The sequence below is a fragment of the Sarcophilus harrisii genome, chromosome 1, assembly GCF_902635505.1.
Source record: "Sarcophilus harrisii chromosome 1, mSarHar1.11, whole genome shotgun sequence".
Lineage (NCBI taxonomy): Eukaryota > Metazoa > Chordata > Mammalia > Dasyuromorphia > Dasyuridae > Sarcophilus > Sarcophilus harrisii.
The window spans coordinates 591,136,930-591,149,954 of NC_045426.1; the positions used below are offsets into that span (position 1 = coordinate 591,136,930).

Here is a 13,025-nt window from a genome sequence, read left to right on the forward strand (position 1 = left end):
AATTGAGTTGCCTATTTTTCAAACAGGTGAAATACCAAGTATAAACAGAAGAGACAATTTAATCACAATATGTGGTATATCATCAATGAACAGCCACTTCGATTTACCTTAGAAACACATCACAAAAACAGGTTTTAAAATGATCTACTTTCAAAAGTCTATACAATTAGAAGAAAAAAATCATTTGAGCTTAGACATAACACAGACTGCTAAGACACCCACTATATCACTGTGTCTCAGCTTCCTTCATCTGTAAAATGGGGATATTTTTATGAAAATAAAGACTGCTGTGAAAAGAGCATTCCACTGAAAGAGCTATATATAATGTGATTAGATAGATAGAATTCTTATTATTCCTCAACAATTTCTGATGCTCGAGTCCACAATGTGCTTGTTATATATCAAGTAGTTGACAATATGTTCTTCTGACATTTTTTATTATTCAGATTTTTAAAGAAATGTCTGATAAGATTAAGACTTTTAAACTGACAAAAAACAATGGAGTATTTCACACATTGAAGGGAAGCTTGATAAATAATGCATCTACTTGGAAGAAATATCCCACTCTTCCTCAGTACATTTAACAACAGATATGGGTGACTTATTGGATGATTTTACTGAATTAGTTTTCTTCCTTTTTTTTAATCCTTGGTTACAGAGGATAACTAATCCAAGGTAGAAAACAGAGCAAAACATTCAGAAACGAATGTAATATAAAAACCAAAAGACCTCAATATTTTGAAAATCCATAGCACCCACCCCCAAAAATGTATTTCAATTCAGAAAGCAGTATCTACCACAAATTATTATGTGTTAACATCTATAGGCCAATATTTAGTATAAACTTTCCCAAGAAGATGCAATGAAACTAATGATACTCAGAGATCCTTATATGGTTAAAAGAAAGTATAAAATAGAATTACTGGGAAAAAAAAGTATATGTATGCTTTTAAAGTAACATTATGAAACAAAAACAAAAAAAATAGCTCTAAGTATATACATATATAACATTCAACTGAACATTTACTAAACAAATGATACATACAGGGAACACCTATGCAAATAGGAGTGTTTTGTGTATACAAATGCCTACTTTTACACAATACTGAAATACAGGAGAAAAAGTCATCCTAATATAAATAAGCATACTGTAATAACAAGGCAGAGAAAAGCATTAAGTTTTATTTTGAGCAGTGGGTACTTTCATCTTCCAATTAACTTTACTGAAGTAATTGTTAAAGAACTTAAACATCAAGTATCTAAAATAAGTATATGTTCTACAAACTCACATGGAGTTAGAAAAATAATCTCCCTGGGGGCAGCTAGTTGGTGTGTGAATAGAGCACCAGCCTTGAAGTCAAGAAGACTCAAGTTCAAATCTGTCCTCAGACACTTAACACTTCTTGGCTGTGTGATCCTGGGAATGTCACTTAACCCCATTTGTGAAGAGGAAGAAAAGGAAGAAGAAAGACAAATAAGCTCCTTAATTCTTTTTTATACCAGATATATATATATTGCTGAGGTAATTGGGGTTAAGTGACATGCCTAGGGTCACATACCTAGGAAGTATTAAGTATCTGAGGCAAGATTTGAACTCAGGTCCTTCTGACTTCAGGGCTGATGTTCTACCCACTGCACCACCAAGTTGTCTCCACCTTGTATTTTAGATAGCTGCATACATCTTTTGACAATGTCTTATAACAGAACATAAATATATGACACTTTTCCTATCTTCATGGAGGCTTTACTTCAAGACATATGAAACTGAGAGGAACATTCAACTGGTTCCACCAATTATATCTATCATTCCTTCACAGTAAGTAATCATCAATATCAGCATGATGGCATTTGAGAGAAATAATTATTTGATTAATACTTTGCAATGTAACATTTAAGCTATATTACTAGATTCAATCAAGATTCCATCAGAATATCTACTTGTTTATAAGACCACAATAAGAGTAGTTTGAATCCACCACTAAATAGATGAATATTTCTTTTAATGGTCTCAACAAAGAAGGCACTTAAGGTCTCAAAGATGTGCCTGTACTAATAAGTGGACATTTCATAGAAAGTAAAATCTCTATCCATGAGTTCTAAAAATATGCATGTAGAGAGATCGTTAAAAAAAAAAACTTTCTTTCCTGGGGGGGAGGGGGGGAAAGAGGGTGTAAGCAACTAAATGATCTTAATTTTTTTCATTTTTCTTTCTTTCTTTTTTTTTTTTTTTTTTTTTTAAGGCAACTGGGTTAAGTGACTTGCCCAGTGTCACACAGCTAGAAAATGGTAAGTGTGTGAGGCTGGATTTGAATTCAGGTCCTCCTAACTCCAGGGTCAGTTCTCTATTCACTATGGAATCTAGTTGCCCCCACTACTTTTTTTTAAATAAACTTCAGCCACTAGAACTGATTATTACTAATTTCATGAAATCTGTGTATTTTGTAAAATCCTGAAAAGTATGCTGTTAACACATTTAAAACTACTGCTTAAAAAGGTGGAACCAAGATGACAGAGAAAAGGCAGGGATTCAGCTGGAGTTCTCCCATTGTCCTCCAAACAACTTCAAATAATGCTTCAAGACAAATTTTGAAATGGCAAAATCCAAAAAAGAAAGAGGTAAAACAATTTTCCAGCCTAAGATTATTTAAAAGGTTGGCAAGAAAGGTCTCTCACACCAGAGTCAAAGTGGAATGCAATACCAGCAGAGACAATGTCCCAGTAAAATAGGAGCAGATCTCAGGGAATAATGAATCAGCAAAGACAGCTGCTGCTTCTAGAATTCTCAGACTACACATACTAAGAGTCTTGGATAATTGGTCAGAATAAAATTACAGTGGTTCCTTTGCTGGCACTGGGCACAGAATTATGTTGCATTTCCCATACTCAGATCTGGATCATAGTGCCAGAGGAGGAAGAGCACTAGCACACACAAGAGCTTGTGACCACAAGGGAGCATGGAACCACAGTCACAATTTCAAGGTAGAAGACAGTACTTGTTACTCACAGATGAGAGCACAGGCCATGAAAGTAGTAAACACACTTCTCTTTAATAGCCCTGAAAATGGCTATGCAAAAAAAACTGAAATTGGGAACTAAGCCCCTTCCCAACTCAGAGCCAGAGCCCAATTTTAATATAAAATTAAAAATCAAGAAATAGGCTAGAAAAATTAAAAAACAAAAAAGATTTTGATTCTAGATAGTTACTGTGATGCCAGAGAAGCTCAAAACACACTCAGAATAATTCAACAAAGTTAAAACTACTATTATCCAAAGCCTCAAAGAAAAATGTGAATTGGTCTTAGGACAAGAAAGAGCTCAAAAAGAATTTTACAAATCAAATAAGAGAGGTAGAGGAAATATTTTTAAGATAATTTAAGAATTATTGGACTACCTGAAACTATGACTTAAAAAAAAACAACTAGACATCATCTTTCAAAAAATTTTCAAAAAAAAATCCTGCCTCTATAGCTTCAAAGTAGAAGATAAACTAGAAATTGAAAGAATCCATCCATCACTTTCTGAAAGAGATCTCAAAATGCAAACTCCCAGGAATATTATAGCCAAATTCCAGAACTCCCAGGTCAATAATATATTGCAAGCAGTCAGAAAGAAACCATTCAAGTATCATGAAGTCACAGACAAGATAACACAAGATTTATCAGTTTCTAAATTAAAGGATTGGAGGGCTTCGAATATAATACACAAGAAAGCAAAGAACCTAAAATTACAACCAAGAATTATCTAACCAGCAAAATGATTATAATCCTTTGGGTTTGGGGAATGAATATTTAATAAAATAGAAGACTTTCAAACATTCCTGATGAAAAGACTGGAGTTTAATAGAAAATGTGACTTTTAAATACAAGAATCAAGACAAGCATTAAAAAGATAAACAGGAAAGACAAATCATAACTCAATAAGGTTAAATTGTTTACATTCCAACTTAGGAAGATGATACTTTTAACTCACTTTTTACTCTTAAGAATTTTCTCATTATTAGAACAGTTAGAAGGAATATGAATAGAATGCAACATTGTGAGTTGACTATGGTAGAATGATATCTAAAAAATAATAGGGGCGAAAAAAGAGGAATGCACTGTGAAAAGGAGAAAGGAATAGTAGAATGGAGTAAATTATTTCACATAAAAGAGACATGAAAAAACTGAAAGTATAAGGGAAAATGTGGGAGATAAAGGGAGGGAGAGATATTTCAGAACTGGCTCAAAGAAGGAATAACTAGTATACTCAGTCAGTTATAGAAATCTATCTTATCGTATAGGAAAGTAAGAGGGGAAAGATATTAAAAAAGGGGAATAGCTGATAGAAGAGAGGAAGAATTGGGGGAGATAATAGTCAGAAGCAAAACAGAAGGTGGACAGGGTGAAAAGAAAGAGCACTGAATAGAGAGAGGAAAAATATAATAATCATAACTGTGAAAAAAAATGTTACAAGTATCTCTGATGAAGGCTTCATTCCTCAAATATAGAGAACTGAGTCAAATTTATAAAAAAAAAAAAAAAAAAAAAAAGAACCATTCTCCAATTCACAAATGGCCAAAAAATATGGACAGATACTTTTCAGACAAAGTATCATATGAAAAATGCTCTAAATCACCACTATTTAGAAAAATGTTAATAAAAACAATTCTAATGTACCTCATACCTATCTATCAGAGTGGCTAATATGACAGAAAAAGAAAATTACAGATGTTTGAAAGGGATGTGGGAAAATTGAGACACTAATGAAAGGACTTGAAAACTGATTCAACCATTCTGGAGAGCAAGATGGAATTATGCACAAAGGTCTATAAAACTATGCATAACCCCTTTGACCTACCAATAGCAACAACTAGATATGCATCCCAAAGAAATGAAAAAGGGAAAGGGAAAGGTCTTATATGTACAAAAATACTTCTGGCAGCTCTTTTTTGAGGTGTCAAAGAATTGAAAATTGAAGGGATGTCCATCAAGTGAAGAATGGTTGAAAAAGTTATGGTATGTGATTGCGATAGAATAATATTGTAATAAGAAATAACAAGCAAGATGCTCTCAGAAAACCTGAAATGAGCAGAACCAGGAAAATATTATATGCAGTAACAACAATATTGTACATTGATCAACTCTGAATGATTTAGCTATTCTCAATAATACAGTGCTAAGACTGTTATCTACACCCAAAGAAACAACTGTTGGAGTCTGAATGCATATTGAAGCATACTTTTAAACTTTATTTTTCTTGAGTTTTTTTTAAGGAGTCTATGTTTTCTTTAATAATATGACTAATATAGAAATGTTTTACATGAGTGACCATATATAACCTATATCTAATTGTCTATTTTCTCAATAGGAGGGAAGAAAAATCTGGAAGTCAAAATTAAAAAAAAAAATCAAGTATTTAAAATTGTCTTTATGTAATTAGGAAAAAAATAAATTTTTAATAAAAAATAAAAGCACTGCCTAAACCTTTATTGTTTAAAAAGAGACCATTTGATAAAAGTAAATAAAAACTGAAGAGGGCCAACTGAGAGAAAAAAAAAAATGTCTCTTATTGAGATACAAAAAGTAGGAGAGTCTCTCAATATGTATGTCAATAAAAATAAGTGTTACCTACAAAATACTGCTCGACATCAACTAAATTAAAAGGTAACAACAATTTTCAGACAATCAAGAAGCTTACTGATATTCTGAAAAGCTTTGTTAGTTATTATTTGTTTGTTTGTTTTGGTTTGGTTTGATTTGGTTTGGTTTGGTATTTTGGAGGGAGTTTTTTGGACTCTGGAGTGACATGACTCCACAATGTCCTACTGTAATACATTATCATTGGCTTTTGTACATTCTGAGAGTTGTTGGAAAGGGCTTTGAATATAATCTTAACAACAGTCAGCTTTCTGAGGAACCATTTTAGCTAAAACATAAAAGTCAAGCCCATGAAACAAAAGATACAAAATATTTCTCAATCCCATGTTCCTCCTCTATTCCTACAGAGATAAAAATAGAAAGTCATTAAAAGGGGCTGAGAATCAAACAGATTTTACTCTATTCTAAACACTTGGTTTGTTGCCAATATTCATAGTAAATATAAGATCCTGGTCCAGTAACTCCAAGAATGGACACATCATGAGAAGATTCAAAGCCTATAAATCTTGACATTCTTTCTGTAGACACAATCAGAAGACAATAGGAAGGGGGCAGCTAAATCACAATATGACTCATAATTAGTCTTTGAAGAGGCAAATAAGATTTGGTAGAGGGAATTTTGAACTCATTTTCAAAAACAAGAAAAAATTTTTCATAGTTTGTTTGATCATCTTTTCTGTGCTCATGATAAGCATTTACAAGAAGACAGTAAGAGAAATAATTGCAGCCCCTGTACCATCTGATGCAGAGGGCAAAAATGCAAAGAAATTCTACAAAGAACTTAGTAAGACTCTCAAATTAAATCAGGATATACTTTAAACCTGTGGGGTGAGTTCAGTACAAGAGTGGTAAAAAGTGAAAATGGTTTTAAAAAAAAAAAAAAAAAAAAAAGGAAGGGGGTTGACAAATAATTTTTCCAGAGTAAGGAATAAGAAGCAAGAATTTTTAATCTAAATGTCAGGAATTCTTTCTCAAGCAAAGAATTTTAAGTTACAGTAAATGACTTGCTACTCATGTAGAATTTAATCCTAAATCAACTGTCTATGTACAGTCAGATCAAATATCAAAGTTAGTAGAAAACTGGAAAGAAAATGTGTGTGTGTATAGTATACAAAGTTGTACAGATATACAAAAGTCTGCATTTTAAAAGATTAAAGCTTAAAATTGCACTAAGATTTTTTAAGACACCATCATTCAATTAAAACTATTTCAACATTACTTAGTTAAAACATATTGATGTCAAAAAATGGTAGTGGATGAAGGAAAGGAAATAAATATTATGACAATTTCATATAGAAACTTTACTGAGAGTAAGCCTATGATCTTTAATCAACTGTTTGACCTACTTGCCAAACAGAGTGATATGATAGCTAAGTTCAAGAGCAGTCTAGAACATGACTTTATCTGAAAAATCTTTCAGAAGACTGAGGGAATATTATAGGCAGTATTACTTCATAAGATATCAAAATCCATTTAAACATAAGTCATTCAAGAGATCTAGGAAAGCAAAGTCATTCAAGTGGATTTAGAGATGCAACTGAAAACTGATTACTTGAAAAGACAGAGGAAAAAAGTTCTGAAAACTATTATACCAAACTGCATCAGAAAGACAATCAAGCTGCCATGTTAGCACTCTTTAGGGAAGACATGAAATGAGCACTGGAAAAAAAAAAAGCAGTGAAGAAACTTGAACAAGGCTAAGTATAAACAGAAGTCTATCTTGGAAGTAAAAAAAAAAAAAAAACAGTTTTGAAAGACTGACCTATAAGCTTTTGGAACAAGAAAATAAAGACACAAAAATTGCAAACCTACTATTCCAAAAAAGCAACCAAGAAAAACTCAGCAACTGAAGCCAAATGTACTTCCTTTCATAGAAATAACCTACATAATGCATTGAAAGCATCCTCAATTAAGGTATCAGAATAGGTATCAGGCTTTCACAATTGATATTTCAGAACAGACTTTGTTTTTAGAATCATGTAATTGACTCATATAGTAACACAAGGTTATGCCTATGTGGACTATTTTTAAAAAGCACTGGTTTCAGTAGAGTAAAACTCTATATAAAAGACTTTCCTCCAACAATATATCTATATTTCATATACCAAATTATATTGCAAAGTATAATAGAGATAATCTAATTCAGCTTTCTCATCATTAATATCATGCAATATTAAAAGAAGGTATCTACTTCTAAAAATTTTCCATCACTGTCACGGAAAATATCCAGAGCAGTGTCAAAGTTAAAAAAGTGTAGTGAAGTTCTCCAGTTGCTCTTCCTTGCAGATAATATACTGATTCATAAAGCCAGGGCTTAATAGTCCTACTGACAGGCCTGATCACTAAGACATTGGTTTAACTCATCGTATAAGAAAAATTAATTGATTAATATATCTATTGTTTAGACCATTATATGCAGTTGGATGGTCTATCAAATATTCCTCTATGTGTTTATGCACATAAACATATACACATATACACACATACACACACTCTCCCTGCCCCCCTCCTTCTCCCTGTCCTTCCTTTTCTCCCTCGCTCCCTCTCTCTCTGCAAATTGACATTAGTTGGGTCTAGAATTTAACAGGAAGAAGTCGAGCTGTAATGCCTTTAAGAAATTGTGAAACTCATAGTTTCTAAACTCAAACATGAAGCTTCATGAAACTCCAGGTTTCCTCATGAAAAAAATACCTAGAGGATTCTGGAAAGATAGCAAAGTAGGTCAGAAAACTTTTTTGTCTTCCAAATTTCCTCCATCAAAAAAATAAAGAACATTTTTTACAGAGGGAATGTAGTGCAGGGGAAATAAATGTCAAAGTAAAGCAGTTTCCCCAAGATAACCTAAGAACACCCCAGAAAAGATCGGATCCCCTGAGGCAGAGGTTTTGACAGAATAAAATACAAACACCCTTAGGCCAACTCTGTGGAATTAACAAATAATCCCTAAGGCAGTTTCAACCTTAGAAACTTTCACTTCACTGAAAGTGTGGAGCTCTTATTACCAAGCAGACAATCAAAGGACCTTACATTGTTGATGCATGCTACTGAGGGGAAGAAGGAACTACAACACATCTGATAAATATAGCAGCAGAGATATTCTTGGAAAGGTGAGTAGATTAAGAAATATGAAGACAAAGTAGCAGGCAGAAGTAAAGCAGAGGAGTGAGGAAGGTTAGGAAGTATAGTGAGAGGAGTGATATACACAAGTAATTATAGTTTAGAATGTGAATGGAATAATTTACCCATAAAATGAAAAGTGATAGCACATTAAAATATTGAATTTAATGATATGTTGTTATCTATATATCTATAAAAAGAAAAGATACACTCAAACATAAAATACAAGCCAGAGTAGAATTTATTATATAAAAAAGCAGGGGTAATAACCATGACTTCAGACAAAGTTAAAGCTAAAATAGATTTAATCAAGAGAAAACAGGGAAACCACTATATATCAGCCATGTTATTCAATATCATTTTAGACCATTTAAAATAACTAGATAGTATAAAATACCTAAATATACCTGCCAAAACAGACATAAGAACTATATGGATATAAACATAAAACATTTTTATACAAATAAAATTAGATCTAAGTAATTGAAGTAATATTTATTGTTCACAGGAAGGTAAAGCCATTTTTTTATTCTACGAATCTAGCTAGTGCCATCACAATTAAACTATTAAAAAAAAAAATTTAGTGAGTCAGAAAAGGTAAAAAATAATAAAATTCATTTAAAAGAATAAAAGGTCAAGAACTTCAAAGAAACTGAAGTAAGGGGGGAGGTATAAGGAAAGTAAAAAAAGTAACAAAATCAGTGGTATTAGACCTTAAAACATATTATAAGGTAAGATCATTGTTGAAGTGTAAATGGCTAATTTTGATTAGTTTAAATTAAAATTTTCTTGTATAAATAAATAGTATGCAACCAAGAATAGAAGGAATGCAGAAAATTGGGGGAAACTTTCATAGATAATTTCTCAGATAGAATGGGATTGGGTTGGAATATTGCTGTGGCACAGGAAATAATGAGATGATTGATTTAGAGAAACAGGGAAAGATTGGAACTCAGGAAAGAAAATGCCACCTTCAGAAAAACAGATGATAAGTTGAAATAAGCAGTGTGGTCTTACATATATATGGATGAGTGTGTGTGTGTATATATGTGCATGTTTATACATATATGTACATGTTACTACATGAATTTACCCATAAAACAGAATGTGTGTACACACATATGCATATACATACATACATAACCATGTTTAATTGTAACCTTTTGGTGAGGAAGGAGAAGAAAGAGGGAAATAAAATAAAAAGTACACAGAAGAGCATAAAATAAAATCTACTATGAAGCAAAAAAAAAAAAAGCGGGATTTTTAAAAATTATTATAGCTTTTTATTTACAAGATATATGCATGTGAATGTTTGTAGCAGCCCTTTTTGTAGTGGCTAGAAACTGGAAACTGAATGGATGTCCATCAGTTGGAGAATGGCTGAATAAATTGTGGTATATGAATATTATGGAATATTACTGTTCTGTAAAATGACCAACAGGATGATTTCAGAAAGACCTGGAGAGACTTACACGAACTGATGCTGAGTGAAATGAGCAGGACCAGGAGATCATTATATACTTCAACAACAATACTATATGATGACCAGTTCTGATGGACCTGGCCATCCTCAGCAACGTGATCAACCCAATCATTTCCAGTGGAGCAGTAATGAACTGAACCAGCTACGCCCAGAGAAAGAACTCTGGGAGATGACTAAAAACCATTGCATTGAATTCCCAATCCCTATATTTATGCCCACCTGCATTTTTGATTTCCTTCACAAGCTAATTGTACAATATTTCAGAGTCTGATTCTTTTTGTACAGCAAAATAACGTTTTGGTCATGTATACTTATTGTGTATCTAATTTATATTTTAATGTACTTAACATCTACTGGTCATCCTGCCATCTGGGGGAGGGGGTAGGGGGTAAGAGGTGAAAAATTGGAACAAGAGGTTTGGCAATTGTTAATGCTGTAAAGTTACCCATGCATATATCCTGTAAATAAAAGGCTATTAAATTAAAAAAAAAAGATATATGCATGGGTAATTTTTCAGCATTGACAATTGCAAAACCTTTTGTTCCAATTGTTCCCCTCCTTCCCCCACCCCCTTCCCTAGATGGCAGGTTGACCAATACATGTTAAATACAGTAAACTATATATTAAATACAATATATGTATATATGTCCATACAGTTATTTTGCTGTACAAAAAGAATCAGACTTTGAAATGAAAGGAAATCAAAAATGCAGGCAGACAAAAATAGAAGGATTGGGAATTCAATGTACTGGTTCATACTCATTTCCCACAGTTCTTTTGCTGGGTGTAGCTGGTTCAATTCATTACTGCTCTATTGGAACTAATTTGGTTCATCTCACTATTGAAGAGGGCCACATCCATCAGAACTGATCATCATATAGTATTATTGAAGTATATAATGATCTCCTGGTCCTGCTCATTTCACTCAGCAAGTCTCTCCAGGCCTTTCTGAAATCATCCTGTTGGTCATTTCTTGCAGAACAATAATATTCCATAACATTTATATACCACAATTTACTCATCCTCCAATTGATGGGCATCCATTCAGTTTCCAGTTTCTGACTACTACAAAGAGGGCCGCCACAAACATTCTTGCACATACAGGTCCCTTTCCCTTCTTTATAATCTCTTTTTTTTATAATCTCTTTGGGATATAAGCCCAGTAGTAACACTGCTAGATCAAAGGGTACAGTTTGATAACTTTTTGAGCATAGTAAGCTGGATGGTTTTGAAAATATTTGTTATATAGGTTTTCTTGAAATGGAAATTTATGACTTTTATAATGAATCTCCACCTAGGTTCTGTACATAGAAAGGTTTTCTCCCCCTTTTTTGTACTTACATTTAAAATAAATTTTAAAACTTTTGCTTAAAAGACCCATATTAATATTATTAGATTTAAAGTAACATTGATATATTTAAAAGTCTATTAATATTAATATTAATATTCTCCAGATAATCTGTCTATGAATCATGAAATGCTAAAGTATCTGAAGAAATGTAGTTGAGCCTCACCTAAAAGACAACACGCAAAGTGTATACACACATGTTGCAAAACATTGCAACAGGAGAATTTTGAAGTGGTATAGAAGGATTCATTAAAGAAATGAAAGATGAAAAAGTGATAGTATGGAATAACTGTTCTATAGCCTGTTTGCTTCAGTGGTGTTTTTGTGATGCCAAAAAAAGAGGAAAATCTCAAGCACATGGAGTGGACTTCCCCTGATGATACACTGCAAGTCATGGATAATAGTTAATTACACAGGGTGAACAGGCATGGATGGATTATAATTTACATTGCTTGTGGGAGTTCTCACATCAGTGAAATTATAGATTTTTTGGAATACTGGAAGAGAAACTTAAGTATTAGATCACCTATCCTCTGAGGCCAGATTATACTATTTTATCCTGAAGTCAAGATCATATAAAACTGGTGATCCCTACAAGTATTTTATCAGGGTAGAAGTGTCTCCACAATTCCATACAAAGTATTAATCAGCAGTTCTAATGGTGAAGTAGGGAATACTCTAATAAATTGAGTTCTAAACCCCTGATATCTTATGCAGCCATAAATGTAGATTAACCTGTGTCCTAAACTCTAAGAATTAATATTAACTTCTAATTAACCGCACTCTAAGATAGCATTCATATCTATTTCATCTTATTAATCCCATTGCTCTAGCTTGTCCAAATCTTTTGGATTTTCATCTAATCAGGATAATGATTAAGTTATCAGGATTAATGATAATGTTAATCAGGAAATGATTAATAGGAAAAAAAAAGGCACTAGAATTAAGAAGCATTAGGGAAGGCTTCCTAAAGAAGTTAAGATTTTAGTAGGAACTTAAAGGAAGCCAGAGAGACCAATAATTGATGTAGAGGAATTGGGACAGCCAGAGAAAATTCCTGGAGCAAAGAAATGAAGTTGTCTTGTTTAGGGACTGGTCAGGAGGCTAGTATCTCCTGATTAAAGAATGGGGGTGGGGGGAATAAGGTGTTTAAAGACTGGAAATTTAGGAGGGAATTAGATGATGAAAAGCTTTGAATGCCACACAGGTTTTGTATTTGCTCTGGAGCTAACAGGAAGCTACTAGAGTTTACTGGATTTGGACAGAGGTTTGCAGGAAGGAGGAGGGAAATGTCATCGTAGAGTCTGGGAGAGTAGATTTCCAAGAATTTGGAGAAAGGACAATTATGACAGCTACATACGTCCAATTTTAGGAAATATACAAAACTTACCTCAGGAGAAACAGAAATCTCCGAAGAAAAATTCTTATACAGAGGAAAAAA

At 32.9% G+C, this 13,025-nt stretch overlaps 1 protein-coding gene across 1 annotated transcript in view; it reads right to left on the reverse strand.

The window, feature by feature from the left end:
* RSPO2 (R-spondin 2) overlaps positions 1-13,025 on the reverse strand; it is a 257,233-nt gene that overhangs the window by 196,823 nt on the left and 47,385 nt on the right. The gene's annotated exons all lie outside the window — the stretch shown is intronic.